Source organism: Mytilus edulis, chromosome 3 (genome assembly GCF_963676685.1).
Source record: "Mytilus edulis chromosome 3, xbMytEdul2.2, whole genome shotgun sequence".
Classification (NCBI taxonomy): Eukaryota; Metazoa; Mollusca; class Bivalvia; order Mytilida; family Mytilidae; genus Mytilus; species Mytilus edulis.
The window spans coordinates 65,077,605-65,093,047 of NC_092346.1; the positions used below are offsets into that span (position 1 = coordinate 65,077,605).

The 15,443-nt window shown below is 30.8% G+C and overlaps 1 protein-coding gene across 3 annotated transcripts in view; it reads right to left on the reverse strand.

The window, feature by feature from the left end:
• Positions 1 to 15,443, reverse strand: part of LOC139517124 (protein SON-like) — a 64,400-nt gene that overhangs the window by 20,504 nt on the left and 28,453 nt on the right. Inside the window, exon 1 of one of the 3 annotated variants that reach the window (XM_071307831.1) lies at positions 14,617 to 14,721. The exons of the other annotated variants lie outside the window; for them this stretch is intronic. The gene's annotated coding sequence lies outside the window, so the exon portion shown is untranslated. Of the gene's footprint in view, positions 1 to 14,616; positions 14,722 to 15,443 lie in introns of those variants that run through there. 3 annotated transcript variants of the gene reach the window in all.

A 15,443-nucleotide genomic window follows, 5' to 3' on the forward strand; every position in this document is an offset into this window, starting at 1 on the left:
AAGAAGATTTGTAAAGGATATCATCTTCAAACGTTTTTATAGCTTGGGTAATCGTGACGTTAATTACAGTTCCCACAATTCTTTTGGTTTCTTATGACAGAAGGAACTAAAGAGGTATTTTGTTTTATCTTTTATTTGCCTTACGCACGTTTTACTGTCTTCAATGTTACATTTGGTCAATCATTAAAATTTAAAGGATCTGTAATTAAATTCTCTGTCCGACACCATAGAATAAATGTGTCATTAACCATAAAATTTTGATTAAAAAGGCATACACTTAATATTACTTCAATTATCTGCAACCTTGACCTAAGTATCAGGTCAATTGCATGATTAAAAGATACAACAAAAAGTATGAACTTGGGTAATATAGTTGAAGAAATAAAGTATATAGCCTCTTTATGGTCAGTTCTTTGATACTGACATGTTTTAAAGCAAGCCTTTTTTTGAATTGTTTGTTTTATCTAGAAATTACCAGTATGAATAAACTAAGTTTTCAAATCAGGCAAACTTGACTTTATATAAAACATTAGCTCAAAGGTCCTTATATACACCATCTCCGTATATTAACATATGCATGTACATGTATAATATTCATCATTAATTTCCTCATATGTTGATCGAATCAAACAGTTTGATTTATTACATTTGTTGATGGGGTTCGTAATAGAACACAAATAATCAACAAAATTCGGCATACCTGAGTAAATACTTCAAAACGTTGAGGTTACATTATATTATGTTATTGATAATCTAAATATAACACATAATTTCAAAGGATGATCAATCGATTTCTTGCCAGGTAAAAATTAGTTCTGAGAAAAAGCGACGATCAAGGAAGTTTGCACAAAATTTTGGTGATTTTACTTTTTACCGAGAAAAAAGATTTTTTTAAACTTAAAAGGTATTGCACATTTCTAAAAATCTTGCTGGACCGGATAAGAACAGCTTCCTATGATTTCAATATAAAACAGCTTTTTTTTAAAATGCATAACATTTAAACTTAGATTTAAGGTATATTAATGAAAAGTAAAAAATGAGAAGGATATTCACAATTACAGAAAATAGTAATTCTTTAGAAGTTTTGATAAATGCAACCCAACATTTAAAACTGCTCGTGACGAATTTGTCATTTCGCTACGTAAAACTATATACTTATTTTACCTTGTAATACAAAAGTAAAAACACAAAAATAATGGACTCCGAGGTAAATTTCAAAACGGAAAATCCCTAATTAAATGGCAAAATCAAAAGCTCAATCACATCAAACTAATGGATAACAACTGTCATATCCCTGACTTGGTACAGTCATTTTCTAGAGTAGAAAAGGTGGATTGAACATCGTTTTATAGCTAGCTAAACCTCTCACTTGTATGACAATCGCATCAAATTCCATTATATTGAAAATTTATCATAGTACAATAACACAATGACGGGATGTATAAGTACAGAGCCACTTCATATATGTTACAAAGAAACATAAAAAGGCATGTTGACAAAGGACAAAGCACATAGTAAAAATGACCGACAAACAACAAACAAGTGTTTCAATAGCACAATAACAGGATACACAAGCACAGAGCCACGCTATAAGTATCGAAGTAACACCAAAAGGCATATAGACAAAGCAAACCAGCAAAATTGAAAGACAAGAATACGACAATATCATCATCAATGATGACAGAATGTACAAGTACTACAAGTATCACATTAAAAGAAACAAATATTTAACAAAGAAGCACAAAAAGGCATAAATCAAATACCGGATTCTCAGATATTTTCTTGACATATTTGGGTTAAGTTCCACTTTTATTTGAGTAGTGGCCCTTTTTTAACGATTTAAACTGAGGGAAATTATTTCTTGCAATACTATTTTTTCCAGGGAAATTATTTCTTGCAATATTATTTCGTCAGAGGAAATTTATTATAGCTTCAATATTTCATTCAAGAAAATCTGGCAATTCAAATTTTTGCATAGGCAAACATCTATCTCTTCTTGGAAATGTTCAGATATTTTTTTTTTTGAAGGAATATTAAGAAGATGGTCATAATCATAATTGAGTTTTCCTAGTTAAAAATTAGTGGAAAGTAATTTAACAAAAATATTGAACTCAAAGTTAAAAATGGAAGCTCAAACACATCAAACGAATGGACAACTGTCATATTTTAGACTTAGTACACACAATTTCTTTAGTAGAAAATGGTGGATTAAACCTGGGCTATAGCTAACTAAACCTCGCATTTGTATGAAATTATATTGACAATGATGTGTTTACAAAACAAACAGACATACTAGGAAGACATGTAAAAAATAGGGGTACAGCAGTAAACATTAATTTATGTATTACTGAAAAATTATTACACCAGGGTTTTCGATATCACAAACTGGTCAAAACATTTACTAAATTTTATCACCGGTATAAGGAAATAATTCGTAAATATAACTCAACATGCAGACATCTTATACGTTCAGGTATTTCACATCCAAAATTTTATGGAAATATTCTTTATAAAGCACAAAAATGTCAGTATTCTCCTCAGAAACTAACAAAACCTTTAAATAGACTTATTAAAAGGGGATATAGTTACGATACTGTTGTCAGGTCATTAAAGATTGCATATTTTGGCTTTAACATTGATTCACTGATAGGGTCTTTGCATCGGAACTAAACACATTTACTTCTAAAAAAACAGTTGTTGGCATGACACGGGTTATGTTCTTCTCATGTATTTTATGATAGTATGATACTAAACCCCTAACGGGAGGGATTGTACCTGATATTCATATGATGAAGACATAATCTTTCAATCAGTTTAATTGAGGTCTGGAGCTGGCATGTCAGTTAACTGCTAGTAGTCTGTTGTTATTTATGTATTATTGTCATTTTATTTATTTTCTTTTGTTACATCTTTTGACATCAGACTCGGACTTCTCTTAAACTGAATTTTAATGTGCGTATTGTTATTCTTTTACTTTTCTACATTGGCTAGAGGTATAGGGGGAGGGTTGAGATCTCATAAACATGTTTAACCCCGCCGCAATTTTGCGCCTGTCCCAAGTCAGGAGCCTCTGGCCTTTGTTAGTCTTGTATGATTTTAAATTTTAGTTTCTTGTGTATAATTCGGAGTTTAGTATGACGTCCATTATCACTGTACTATTATGCATATTTTAGGGGCCAGCTGAAGGACACCTACGGGTGCGGGAATTCTCGCTACATTGAAGACCCATTGGTTGCCTTCGGCTGTTGTTTGCTCTATGGTCGGGTGGTTGTCGCTTTGACATATTCACCATTTCCTTTCTCAATTTTATTGTGTTATTATCTTAATCACTTTAAAACAAACAAATGTGTACACAAATATTTACCATGGCACAATAACACAATGTGGTACATGTATACTTATTTAATTGATTTATTTGTGGATATTGTTAGGCCTCTTTTCATTTTTTTAAATATATATATATCTATATGTATATATCATCGGTGTCATAAGATGATTGTTCAAATCAAAAAGAGACATTAATCATTTCTTATTTGAAATTGTTCTAGTTAACTGCAAATCACTTCACGCGACTTTAACTTCTAAGAAATATGACAATACAGATTAAAAAAACCAAAATTCTCCAAATACAATGTGTTCAATTCTCTCTCAATATGCACTGATTATAGCACAACATTCTGCGCATTTTCATAATTTTTTCGTAAAGCATCACTTAATTTGCATTTTTTATCTAAATGTGTGCTATTTTTGGCTTTGGAGTACCTTATGCAGGTAACAATTTAAGAAACACATGTCGGACACACAGAAATTCGTGTTCAATGATTTGTGTTACTATACCTCACACACAAATAACATTATAACCATGTACAATTTTCAAAATCGACCACGTCAACAACAGAAAGAACAAAATTTAAAGAATATAATCAAACGAAAATCTTTTAAAAATACACTCATGAACAAATAATGTGTAGAATATTTGACAAATGAATAGTCAAATCTACTTAGTAACATTTTAATAGACGTTATAATATGATTTTATTAAGTAATCAACATGCGTAGTTGACAATTATGAACCAAAATAATCTTAAGTACTTACTGTAAGTACTCATATAGCCATTTATGAGTCAATTATTACACGATATTCGGTGATCATGCAAGTTAACCTACATAAATGAACCCTTAATAAACACGCTAAAATGTAAAAAGAAAGATGTTAAATAAAAGAAAAATACCGCTTGGTCGTTGCTGCTGTCATTGGAATATTTTCCTCGATCGTACCAACTTCAAAGAACCTAGTGCTTCAGATTACTGGCATGAAACAATATTTATTTTGTTTGTAATTTGCAATCTCACAAATTATATTTGTACTTAAACTAATGCTACAAATCCTTCTGATTACTTGACATTAGACGGATTTTGGCAATTTAGTAAAGGGGCCAATATTTTCGTGTGTTTTATATTGTTAGCTTTCCAAACTTTTGTCTCGAGTGAACCTTATGACGAAAACCCCAGAACCACATGTCGGACACCCAGAAATAGGTATTTCACGATTTGTGTTTAATAAAGACATAATAGTTTACCGCTGTTCAACAGTCGGACATCGATTAAGCGAAGACAAATCTGGGTCAGAAACCAAAAACAGATGGAACCAAAACTCAACTATCAAAGGAAAGTAACGCAACAAATGAACCACTGAACTGAACAGCTACAAAAAACAACGCCAACATACAAGGAACGGACTATTTGATAAAAATTGCTATATTTGAAGGCAAATTTTCTAACACCTTGTGATTGACATTTTTTTGTTTGACACGTGTGTCGTAAACCAGGCGGAAATAAGGTGTTTTCGGTTAAAACTGCATCCTAACAGATTTTAGTGGATAATGTGTCCAGAAGGAGTCTGAGAATACGGAACTAGTTAAAATAAATAAAACACTGTTAAAGTAAACGTGTACTTTATTAATTTATTAGTTGCACTAAAAAAAGGTTGCAAAATTCTCGGGAAATGTTGAAATAAGACAATTTTTGGATGCTCTGTTTAGACCTTCTTCCTTTTGGTATGACCTAAAATGGTTAATATATTAGCCTTTTCAAACGTTTGGCATCGATAAACATAATGAAGGCTATTCAAGAAACGTTTCCACCGTTCGTGATTATAAATCATAATTATTTTATCTTAAATCAAGTAGGTTTAATTAGCACCCCAAAATGTCAATAATGTAATTATCATTCTTTTTCATAAAATAAGATCAATTTGCTGAAAGAGCCATTTCCTGAATAATCGAAATTAGACGCATTATATCAATAACGTGGTTTTAACGTATAACTTTATATTATCATAGATAGACACGACGTTTAAAAAGGCGACCACATCTAAAGCAGACAGAACAAAATTAAACTTATATATAATTCCTAGTAACGTTTAAAAGAAAAACTTTTACTCAATTAAACCCGTGAAAGATATGATATGTGAAATGATTGACAAAGGAATAATTAAATCTAAGAGATATCTTAATGAGACACTAGCTACGAGATTCATAAAATATAAAGTATGATTTTGTTTTATCATTAATGAATGTGAAATAGTAATATAGTAGTTTGCTATAAGCAGCCAGTACGGTTCGATTTTATCAAATTTAGATAAGAAACATTGATAATGAATTATTCACTTGCAAGTGAATAATTTGACCTCATTCATGAATCCGTATTCATGTGAAATTCAATTTAACATCTAGATGGACAACGCATGAATTGTACGTGTTTTTTCACATGAACAGAATGTGAACATTGAAAGTGAAACAAAGGTAAATCATTTGATTGAATGATTCAATCCACCAAAAACACATTCTTGTACAAGTAAAACTATAGTAACATACATTTTTTAATATATAACATGAAATGAAAAAGACTTAGAAAAATACAATTGCACGTGTTCGCTTTCTATTTATATCTATATTTATATTTATCTCGCTTTTTTTACCATCAAAGGTCTTCGGAAGTCAACTCGATAGTTAATTATATGGCGTCAAGATTAAAATACACACTAAATGAAGCAACATATTATCACGTTAACTAGTTATTCAATAGGACTAAAATCTCTGATACATTTTCATTAGACGGTTTTTTAAAACCGTAATTGTCGGGCGTTTTATATTAATTGCTTTCTTAACTTATGTTTCGAGCGTACTAAATGTAGATAACTCCAGCTCACATGTCGAACACAAACATTTGTGTTTAACATATTGTAAAAGCAAATTTCTGCATACCTTGTGAGTAGCTTCTTTTTATTTGACACACGTTTCGTGAAAACGGGAAATTTATGTGTGTTAAGCTACAAAAGCATCGATACAGCTTTTGGTGGATAATATGTCCCGGGTTTAATGATACATTGTAAAAGTAAACTTGTACTTTATGAATTTTCAAATTTCACTAAATTGAGGGTTGTAACACCCTAAGGCAATGATGGAATTGGACATTTTTTTGATGTTCAGTTTGGGCCCTCGTGTATTTTATCTGTTTTTAAACGTTTCATATTTTCAGCTTCCCAAACGTTAAGGCTCGATAAAACATGATGAAGGCTATTCAAGAAACATATGTCGATCGTCATTAACACACCAAATGTCAATACATGTAATTATCAGGCTTTATAATGAAATAAGATCAATTATCTTAAAGACCCATTTCCTAAATAATCAAAATAAGTAGCATACCAAATACATGGTTTTAACTTCAAAAGCATATATAAACATGATGTTTAAAAGACGATCACGTATACAACAGTGCAAAAAGGATAAACATATACAATTCCTAGTAATGTTCAAAAGAAAACATTTCTTTTTTAAAATGACTGTTATAAAAGAATATACTATGACGAATATTTGACAAATTATTAATTAAATCTTCCTGGAGATATTTTAATAGACGTGATAATTTGATTTTTATTAAGAAATCATCATGCGAAGATGACAATTACAAACCAAAGTAATTTTAAGTACCTAACGAAAGTACTTATATAGCCATTTTTTGTCGATAATTACACAATGTTAAGTAATCACGCACAGTACCCTACATAAATGAACTCTAAGAATATACAAACACGATTTAAAAAGGATAAATTGCAAATATACGCAATTAAAGGTTGATATCCAGAGCTTGACTCCCTCAGGCAAAATTGAAATATGAATTAGGCTATTCTTTCTATATCTAACGTCATCAGGCAAAATTGAAATATGAATTAGGCTATTCTTTTTATAACTAACGTCCTCAGGCAAAGTCGAAATATGAATTAGGCTATTCTTTCTATATATAACGTCATCAGGCAAAGTTGAAACATGAATTAGGCTATTCCTTCTGTATAATTATAACGTCATCAGGCAAAGTTGACATATGAACTAGTCTATTCTTTCTATATATAACGTCATCAGGCAAAGTCAATTTGTGAATAAGGCTATTTTGTTATATCACTTTTTGTCAATTAACTCCTTCCAAGTCTTCGTATCTGTACATCCTTGACTAACACTTATTTTTTTGTATGTTTTTCACCCTCAAAAAATAAAAAACCGAAACAAAGTATTGGTTTGTCTTTGACCAATTTTTTATGAAAACTTCGATAGTGAAAACAGATAACATGGACCAAGTGGTCCTAGTCAAAGAAATTTTGATGGAAACAACTGGTCGTAAGAACACTACATAGGCGAGACCCGCAACTATAGTATCGATCATAAAACACCTCTAAGTGTGTACTGGTTTTTTTTTATTAAGAACACAAATTATACTCTATGTTTTTTTTTTTATTTCTCAACAAAAATCAGGAGGGATATTAAAATAGCATCAACTGCATTAGATGCGCATTTCGGCAATTAAAGTCACTTCAGACATTCTCGAGTTCAAAATATTTAATATCACAAAACTTATAAGTAAACTAACATCCAATGAAAATAAGGAGGCAACAGACGACACAAGGAACAGCGACAATGATAACGTATGTATCTAATGCAATAAAGGAGGTCATACAAGTACGGATGTTGTACCTAATAGAACAGTTTGAAAATTTGTTAGTTTACCATGACTTTGCATGAAAACTTAAATCAGCTTTGGAAAAAGCGCAATTTCACCAACAATGTATCTTGCAACCAATTGAAATACGTAAATTTATTTTATCACAAAATCAAATTATATTACTTTATACCTGTATAATACCAATCGTTCCAAACGTTTAGATATGTTGTACAAAAGGTATTAAAATAAGCTCTATTCCAGATTTTTTTATATCATTACTGAATCGACATATACATGTAACAACAACTCTTCAGGTAACTATGGAGATGTAAAAGCTGCGTGATGCCTATGAAACAATCATCGTTAAGCTTTACATTCTCTACCTGGAGTAATTAAAACAACCAGTACGGAAATTGAAATCGAATGCAGCAAAAACTGGAGGGAATAAATGTTACTGATAATATCAGATATAAAATCGATCACACCTGTACTTTTGATGGGGAATGCTTTGAAATCATTTTGATGTCGTTAAGAACCTACTTTTTATCATTCCAATTTATCCGTTGGGAAAATGAGAATGTTAAAATTTGTTTGCCGATAAATTACATAAACAATTAAAAACGATAATTATATCGCTTTATATAATATATAAATATATAAGTATCAAGTGACGACTCCATAACAGATTTTATCCATCGTATCACCAGCAGTGATGGTGATACAAGGCTGACAATACATGCTGTATATAATTCGTCTAAACATCAGCCCAACAATATCTAACATTTTTGGGCTGATGTTTAGACGAATTATATATATCTATATATGCATTCAACCAACTACATATATGCTTGATGCAAAATTTTAATTTCATGTCAATTGAAGCAACATATTATATGATTCAAAATGAAATAAATAACAAGATTACAAAAAGACTGCGATAATGAAGTTCTGTAACAGATTATTGGTTTATCTCAAACTCAGATCATCAATAATTTAAAATAATACAGTCAGTAATTAGTGCTGTTTGCGTCATTTAATTTAAATTTTATGTCGATTTTGCTAATAATAGCACATACAATAATATCATTCATTTGAAGTTATTGAAGTTATAATATTCAAGGAGAGTAAACATTATTCGCGTCGTTATTTTATAAAAGGGTTAGCATTTTTTTTTTAAACATTTAGAACACAGTCATACTAGAGATACCAGGATTGACATTTTGTATTTTCGCCAGACGCACGTTTCGTCTACAAAAGACCCATCAGTGACACTCGAATTAAAAAAAGTAAATAAGGCCTAGGTACGAAGTTGAAAATTATTGAGGTAAAAAAACAAGAAATTACTGTTAAAATAAAATCCAGTTTAAGTAATGCCCAAACCATTCACATGTAAATGACTTCATAAATGTTTAGATTCCTACATGTAAAATATTTCATTTATTTTAGAGAAAGATATATTATAAACAAGTATAACCATACTTTTATTTATCAATATAAAATTAATTTGAACAAGGCAAGGAAAAGGTGAAAGCGAGTAAAATATGGAATTCTCTTTGCACTCCAATTCTCCAAAGTCACAATTGTTCAAAATGATATAGTTTTGGTATAAACCATCAAGTTTGATTTTGAAGCCGACGACGTTAAAATTTCAGTTCATTTATATATTGGTATTTAAGTTTGACGTCCATTTTCACTGAACTAGTACATATTTTTATTTAATGACCAGCTGAGACCAACCTCCGGGTGCGGGATTTTCTCGCTGCGATGAAAACTCATTGGTGGCCGTCGGCCGTTATCTGCTCTTGGGTTAGGTTGTTGTCTCTTTGACATATTACCCCTTTCAAGCCTCAATTCTTTAAATGGTTATCCGGAATACACATTCTGTTTTATTCTGTAATCGTTCATGCTAAAATATGTTTATCTTTATATCTTATAACCGTTTATTGACTGAAGTCACACATATAATATTACGATGCTCGGGGTTGATTATTTAATTGGTCTTAAACACTTCCCTTGTGCATTAAAGACTGACAAGGATACTTTGGTATAAACAACAACACTTAACCAATTTTTAAATACGGTCACTGCTGTCCGACAAAAACATTGTAAAAACAAAACGATACAAGAGATGTGAAAGATACCAATCAAACTGAAAGTAGCATGGCAAAACGACCAAAAGACAAACAGTATACAAAACTCAACCTTATAAACTAAAGACTGAGCAATATCATCCCTCAAAAACATCTTAGGTGCTCCGGAAGGGTGAACATATCCTGCTTCACATGTGGCACCTGTCGGGTTGCTCATGCAACAACAAACAAAATAAAATGACAAAGCATTAGGATTGAGTCCATATGAAAAACTATTTAAGTTACATTTTAAATCACATTACATCTAAATATAACAACTCATAATAAACAGACTTAAAATTTGTGTACGCGAAACATTCAAGAGATTATGACACATACATCTAAGGTTATCTTTAAGCTAAAGGGGGAAAAAAAGTTTGGTATACAGTTATTTATGATTATGACAATAAAATGGGGTTCCAGAGTGGTATCAGATCATACATTTAACAGTTTATTTAAATATGGTTCAAACATTGGCACATATCATTTTAAAGCTGGCAAATGCTTAAATAATAATAAGAAAATAACAGCTAGATTCAGCTCGCCAAGGGTTGATATATTTAAGTGGAATAATGCAGCTACATTTAAAAAAAAAATATTCCTAAAATATATAGAATTGAGAATAGAAATGGCAATGTGCCAACGTGACAACAACCCATCCAAAGAGTAGAAAACAGCACAAGACATCTCCACGCAGCAAGAAAACCCCGGTCTTGGAGGCTATTTCAAACTTACCATTTATCAATACCGGGTAATGTATACTATTACAGCGAAATGGACCCTGTACTATACTCCAAAACATATGAACTAAATTATAAAACACACAAGATGCATATGGTCGAATGATAAAATAACTGTAAGCTCTATTTTTTTTTATCTAATGCGAAAAATGTATGTTAGAGTCAATAACTAACTGTCATTTCATTTTGCTGAAGATATTTATCGGATAAATGAGTGCTTCACTAGGTTGCATAAGATCTTTGAAAAATGACACAATAACTATGCCAAAGTTTTAGTAGTAGAGAGAAGTTACTAATTCAAATGTAACAGTTACATAAGTATCATTTAGATTGTGAGAGCCTTTTAAACAGACAAACCGGTAATGTATTTAAACGCGTTTCTTACCATTAATGGGATGTGAATTTCTACTCAAACTAAGTATATGTAAAAATGAGGATGAATGGATATTTTTACGTTTAAATTAAAGTGGCTTTGGAAACCTGTCGATAAAAAATGAAAGAATATTTTAATTTTTCAAATTAGAATAGAAAAATAAACATTCTTTCTCAGATCATAAGGGATTAAAACAAACGCTTTCTATAATAAACCCCATGATCTGGTCCGTAAAAAAGCAAAAAAAGAAAATGCTTTGATGCTTTTAAATTCATGCAAGTTAAAAAGGATAGTTTGAACACTATTATCCTTTCTTTATGATGATAGATGCGTTGAAAAGTGGAAACTGCTATTTTGAAGTTGAATTTCGATTTACGGTAATTAAATTCATGTTTAGATAGCCGTTTTAAAAGCCCGTTTATTTTCGTGAAGTTGAGATGAATGCATTCAGAGCCATTTTTGCCGGTCCTTACAATGTGTAAGAAAAGACGCGAAAATTACTACAAAAGGTTGTTTTTGTGTTATTTCGGAGACCTTAAGGAAAATGACCCCTCCCCCCTTTTTGAAATAAATCAATGGATTAATTTAGGGAATTTATTTTTTTTCATGATTCGCTTCTCACCCAATCATTTTCATATGTATTCGCTTTTTTATATTTTTTAACGTTTTGTGCCTGAAATAAGTTAAACAAGCTACAATCAATCGTAAATTTCCTAAACAATTTTGTCTCACCTTAGTGAAATCTCGGGACTGACATTGTCGCTTATCATTCAGTTTGTTTTTGCCAATTCAACCTGAATAGAAGACAACACGCCGAGCAATAAGATCATTACGAAAAATACATATACTTTTTTATATGCTATCATAAGTTGACATACTTGCACTTCACGTCAACTTATTATATATGAAACGTCTGTTTTGTTGTGTTTCCTGCTTCCATTATTTGTAAATGATGAACAAATACATTAATGAAATAATTTTCCCCATAGAGTATAGGATGCTCGGCCCTATTTAAACTTCTTTGTTCTTTATCTTTAGATTGAAAGTACCACGCAGTACGCAATTTAAATCGACACGAAAGGTACATCATCAATTACGCTGTGTTTATACTTGTTTCATGTTCGTGGTTGATCACAGAAATAAACTCAAGGTCATCACATCCTCATAACAGATACTTTATAAAATGATTTAATCAAAGACTGTATACCTTGACTTATTTGATAAAACCACCTTATATATCATAGTAAACCATAAAATAAATAGGATTTCATAAGTTTGCTTAAAGTGTATACTTCAAATTAATCGTTGTTGTTAGTGATTTTTTTCAGAAGAATTAAGTGGGTATTTGAGTTAACTATAAAAGGGATAATTAAGAACGGAACTGTTAATTTTGAGTACAATGGATACGTGTTAGTTCGTTAAATGATACTTTAACGAACAATCACCTATCCGTTGTGTGTATTTTAAATATATCATTCTTGCGTCACTGCCAAATACCAGTCACAAAAAAAAAACTGTTCTTAGAAAATTCAGATTGCAACACAATACACAATTGAACATGTCTATTACAATCATTGTTCAGTTAACGCAACTACCAAAATGATTTAATTGTAAATATGTACTGTTTGTGTTCCAATTAATACAAAGGATGATATTTTATTGGATGAAGGATGAATCATTTGAATCTGTCAAACATTCCAAATTTATATGTAGACAACCAAAGATTACAGAATGATGAGCTCCGCTCGTTGAAGGAAATTGACACTGAGTATGTAGTTGGTACACACGTTAAGGCGATGAAGAATCACATATTTCATTCGAAAATGTAATTAACATTATACATAATTATTGTTAATTGAACAATTGATAAAAATACGTAACATTCTAATTAAAATTGCGTGACATACAAGTATAATAATCATTTTACGATATAGCTACCATGAAATCGACATGTTAAGTCGTTTTTGATAAAGTTCACATATAGATAATTGTTGTCAAGTGTAGAAAACCGTTTCATCTCAGTAGACATTTTTTGCAGAAGTTTTCCGTTTTAAGTATTACTTTCACACTTAAAACGTTTAAAACCTATATACATGTATGTCTTTAATTCGGAGATCGAAACGAATTATACGAAGGGAAAGCAAGGAACGTTCAGACTTTTAACTTAAACCGGTCCCTCGCTTCTGCAAAATACGAAGTCAAATGCTATCGTTTGGTTCAATCTATACAAAAAAAGCCAGTATACAGTTCAATAATAACTAATTCCGCTGAAAATTTCAAGTATCGATTAAATCATCACATGATTCGTAAAATGTGGCAACAAATTCTGATTTCTGATATAGTTCATACGGCGAGGTGTACATCTATTCAACTCACTAGATCAAGAAAGTTGACCTTAGATAAACGTGGCTATTAGTGTTTATATTATTTTCATTATCATTTCATTGTGTATTCATGACTTCAAACTTAATTGTTTATAAAAAAAAAGGAACACAAATATATTTTGGCGATAAATTAAAAATGTTCCTAAACACAACATAGCTTCTATGAATCAAATTAACATCAGACCAGCCTTTTGTTTTGAAAACAAACACGATACTGAGTTAACATTGAAAAAATAAAACATTCGATTAACTTCCTAACTATTGAAATGAATGATCGATAATTTGATATTGATACTTCTGAAGGCTACAGATATTATAAAAATTTTCAATTATAATTGTATATCCATGAAATATAGTAAACCTTGCATTTTCAATTACTAAATTATTAATTTTGTCGACTTTTGTCTTTCATTATTTCAGTAGACTTTTATAGTATTGAAAATGAATGAATTTTTCCAAAATCTGTAAACATACATGTAGTTATACCTACTTTCTTGTATTTATTCTGACATGTTTTTGTATTTGAAATAATAGCATTGTCATTTGAATTCTAATCATAAAAAAATATATTGAACATATTCCTTCGATGTATTAAAAAGAATGGACTGTCCCATGACAATATAGAGTATGACTATCTGATTTACAGTTAAAAACAAATCAGAGGATTGTCTTAGGACAGTTCTTAAGTATGTCTTAGGATACTTTAGATATTAAGGTCCATGAAATAAAAAGTAGGTCGAACCCATACCGAACTGTTTATCAAAGAAAATAAAGTTCACTAAATTTCCTGAAAAAGTATGAATTTCTAAATAACTATATGGGATTTCGTATTATGTAAATAACAAGTAGACTTACTTTGCATGCAATATCTCAGTATCCCAAATTATCAGCTTATAAATTATTAGCTAAACTTAGAAAGATGTAGATAAGGTGACATTCTTTGTTACAGAAATAATTGATAAATAAGAATATTTAAGGGAAAATTTCCTTACCTGTCTAATCGTTGATGAATTTAATTTGCAGATGGGATGCGTCCTAGGGGATAAGGTATATAAAATTAAATTTTGCATACCCGAGTAATTATTATAAAATTCAATAAACCATATGTTTTAGCAGTTCATGTTTTTGCATTGAATCTATTAAGACATGCGTATACTATAAGATCGTGACGGTACAATGTCATAAAATATGACTCGTTTTATAGATAGAAATATTTGTCTGCAATAAATGTTGAAAGGATGCTTTGCATCTCTTATGAGTAAACTCGTATAAAGTACGACAAGTGTTTTTTAAAGTAATAAAAAGGTAAATTTTGTCCTCGTTTTGAACGTTTTAAGACTTAAGACACACTGTAGTGCAACAGGAGCAATAAATGATAAAATGATACGTGCTATTTCCTTAGCTGTATTTTGCAAGACTTTAAAGAATGCTTGGTCCTTAATGCGCTTCAACTGAGGGAAAATGAGGGACAGTCGAACTCATAAATCGAAAATATAATGGAAATGCCATGTCTAAAAAAAAACCAACTAAACAGATAAATAATAGTACATAATACACAACCTTAAAAAACTAAATACTTGCAACACAAACCCAATCAAAAATTTGGGTGATCTCAAGTGCCCTGGAAGGGTAAGTAGATCCTGTTCCACATGTTGCACCCGTCGTGTTGCTCATGTTGTTACAAACCAGGTTAATAATCCAATTTGGTAGTCACGTTCGTGAAAAAGGATTGTAGTTACGACATAAGGAACATATCCGATATCATCTGTGAAACGGATATTTAATAACGGTTAACCAACTCGTGAAGGCGTCCGTATAA